This window comes from Cherax quadricarinatus, chromosome 99 (assembly GCF_038502225.1).
Source record: "Cherax quadricarinatus isolate ZL_2023a chromosome 99, ASM3850222v1, whole genome shotgun sequence".
NCBI classification, from domain to species: Eukaryota; Metazoa; Arthropoda; class Malacostraca; order Decapoda; family Parastacidae; genus Cherax; species Cherax quadricarinatus.
Genome location: NC_091390.1, coordinates 3,952,936 through 3,956,584, shown reverse-complemented (window position 1 = coordinate 3,956,584; position 3,649 = coordinate 3,952,936).

The following is a 3,649-nucleotide window of genomic DNA, read 5'->3' as shown; positions in this document are numbered from 1 at the left end:
GGTCATGGAGACTCGATCCTCCGTCCGCAGATTTAATACATAGTCCAAAATTAATCGTAGGACCCAAGGGCTACAGTTCAACACTTAAGCTTAAGCTTCCAAGCAAACTTTTTCCCACCTTTCCATTCACAGGCTTTAGCCTGTTATCCTTCCACAGTCTATTTACAGCTTAAAACTGTTATCCTCAGTTTATTCTGCTTAAAACTGTTATCCTCAGTTTATTCTGCTTAAAACTGTTATCCTCAGTTTATTCTGCTTAAAACTGTTATCCTCAGTTTATTCTGCTTAAAACTGTTATCCTCAGTTTATTCTGCTTAAAACTGTTATCCTCAGTTTATTCTGCTTAAAACTGTTATCCTCAGTTTATTCTGCTTAAAACTGTTATCCTCAGTTTATTCTGCTTAAAACTGTTATCCTCAGTTTATTCTGCTTAAAACTGTTATCCTCAGTTTATTCTGCTTAAAACTGTTATCCTCAGTTTATTCTGCTTAAAACTGTTATCCTCAGTTTATTCTGCTTAAAACTGTTATCCTCAGTTTATTCTGCTTAAAACTGTTATCCTCAGTTTATTCTGCTTAAAACTGTTATCCTCAGTTTATTCTGCTTAAAACTGTTATCCTCAGTTTATTCTGCTTAAAACTGTTATCCTCAGTTTATTCTGCTTAAAACTGTTATCCTCAGTTTATTCTGCTTAAAACTGTTATCCTCAGTTTATTCTGCTTAAAACTGTTATCCTCAGTTTATTCTGCTTAAAACTGTTATCCTCAGTTTATTCTGCTTAAAACTGTTACCCTTCCATAGTTTATTTACAGGCTAAAGCAATTTATGGTATAAACCTTGGTAATAAATACCGACAAGTTGGTTTAGAAAGACACGTAAGCAAACACTATAACATATTTATTAGAAAACGTTTCGGTCCTGGAACCTTGATCACTTCTAACATACAGAGGTTGAAAGACATTATATATATAGGCGGAGAGTGAGATGTGACGCACGTGACCTGAGGAATGTCATAAGAACATAAGAATGGAGGAACACTGTAGAAGGCCTACTGGCCCATGCGAGGCGAGGGTAGACGATGAAATCACGTGACTCCTGTGTTGTTGGGTTGGTGCTGCTTAAGTATCATGTATGCCAATGTTTTTGAAATTTTGTAGTTTCCAGTGTTGCGTTCTATAGTGTCGGTGACGGTGATTAGTGAGGCTTCTAGGCACCGTCGGCGTCTGAGGTCTGGTTCGGTGAGAACGAGTTGTGCCTCGTTCCAGTTCATCAAATGCCCCGTGGAGTCTCTGTGGAGGACACAGGCGTACCTTACATCGTCTCTGTTAGAGGCATTTCGATGCTCATTCAGGCGGACTGCAAGATCTCTGCCTGTCTCGCCTACATATTTCTTGGGACAGAACCCACAGGGGATAGTGTAGACGCCTGCTGTAGAAGTTAGAGGTGTGGGGCTGCGTTTAGTAGTGAGGTCTTTGATAGAGGATGTGTTTATGGTGGAAACGTTGATGTTACTCATACCAAGTGCCCGGCGAGTATTCGTGGCAACATCGCCACATGGGAGTACTATGAACTGTTTAGGGGGCTGTTCCATGGGCGGTTTGTTGAGGATAGCTTGTGCCTTGAGTCTGCAATCTCGGATGAAGAAAGATGGGAACTGAAGACGTGTAAAGGCTTGTGTTATGTAAGCGCATTCTTCTTCCAGAAAACAAGGGCTGGAGATGCGAAGGGCTCTCAAGAAGAAGCCAATGAGGACTCCTCTCTTAGTGCGGGTATCTTGGTGTGAATAAAAGTGTATAAGATCGTCCTTGTTGGTAGGTTTTCTATACACTTGGAAGGGAAATATGTAGGCGAGACAGGCAGAGATCTTGCAGTCCGCCTGAATGAGCATCGAAATGCCTCTAACAGAGACGATGTAAGGTACGCCTGTGTCCTCCACAGAGACTCCACGGGGCATTTGATGAACTGGAACGAGGCACAACTCGTTCTCACCGAACCAGACCTCAGACGCCGACGGTGCCTAGAAGCCTCACTAATCACCGTCACCGACACTATAGAACGCAACACTGGAAACTACAAAATTTCAAAAACATTGGCATACATGATACTTAAGCAGCACCAACCCAACAACACAGGAGTCACGTGATTTCATCGTCTACCCTCGCCTCGCATGGGCCAGTAGGCCTTCTACAGTGTTCCTCCGTTCTTATGTTCTTATGACATTCCTCAGGTCACGTGCGTCACATCTCACTCTCCGCCTATATATATAATGTCTTTCAACCTCTGTATGTTAGAAGTGATCAAGGTTCCAGGACCGAAACGTTTTCTAATAAATATGTTATAGTGTTTGCTTACGTGTCTTTCTAAACCAAAGCAATTTATACTCCCTTTTATTTTCAGGTTTATAGCTCTATTCTTAGCTTTCATTTACAAGATTAAAGCTGATGTCCATCAAGCTTTAAAGCTGTCCTACACAAGGTCGTATACTTGGTAAAGCTGGTATCCTTTTCCACATTATTTACAGGTTTAAATTTGGGAAATAGATTTAATCCTGTAAATAAATAGACGCAAGTTAACGGCTTTAAACCTGTAAATGAACAGATGTAAGATAACAGTTGTATGCCTGTAAATGAACAGAGGTAAGATAACAGTTTTATGCCTGTAAATGAACAGAGGTAAGATAACAGTTTTATGCCTAAATGTACAGAGGAAGATAGCTTTATGCCTCTAAACGAAGATAACAGCTTCAAGCTTGTAAATTAACAGAGGTAAGATAACTTTTCGCCTGTAAGTGAACAGAGGTGAAATAACACCTTTATGCCTGTAATTAGAGGTAAGATAACGCCTTTATCCCTGTAAACTGAGGTAAGATAACAGCTTGTAAATGAACAGAGACAGAAGAACAGCTTCAGGCTGTTATCCTGTCCCTGATAACCTAATTTACATAATTTTAGGCCAAACAGCATCTAAGGTACAACACCATTACCCAGGATGCAACCCATAGCAGTCGACTGACACCCAGGTACCTATTCACTACTATGTACACAGGGGGGCAGCAGGTGTAAGTCGACTAACACCCAGGTGCCTATTTACTGCTAGGTACACAGGCAGAAGGTGTAAGTCGACTAACACCCAGGTACCTATTTACTATTAGGTACACAGGGGCAGCAGGTGTAAGTCGACTAACACCCAGGTACTAATTTACTGCTAGGTACACGGGGGCAACAGGTGTATGTCGACTAACACCCAATCACCTATTAACTGATAGGTGTACTGAGGCAGCAGGTTCATGTCGACTAACTCCCAGGTACCTATTTACTACTAGGTACACAGGGGAAGCAGGTGTATGACGACTTACACCCAGGTACCTATTTACTGATAAGGGCACTGGAGCAAAAGATGTTAGGAAGCTTGCCTATAGTTTCCTCCCACCTATGGATCGAACTTTGCTTCTTCGATTGTGAGACGAAGAGGGATACCTTCCTTTTCTAAGGGATATCCAGATGGAGGTAAACGACTGTGTGAATATATATATATATATATATATATATATATATATATATATATATATATATATATATATATATATATATATATATATATATATATATATATATATAATTAAGGAAAATGATTGATTTTCCCTCGTTAA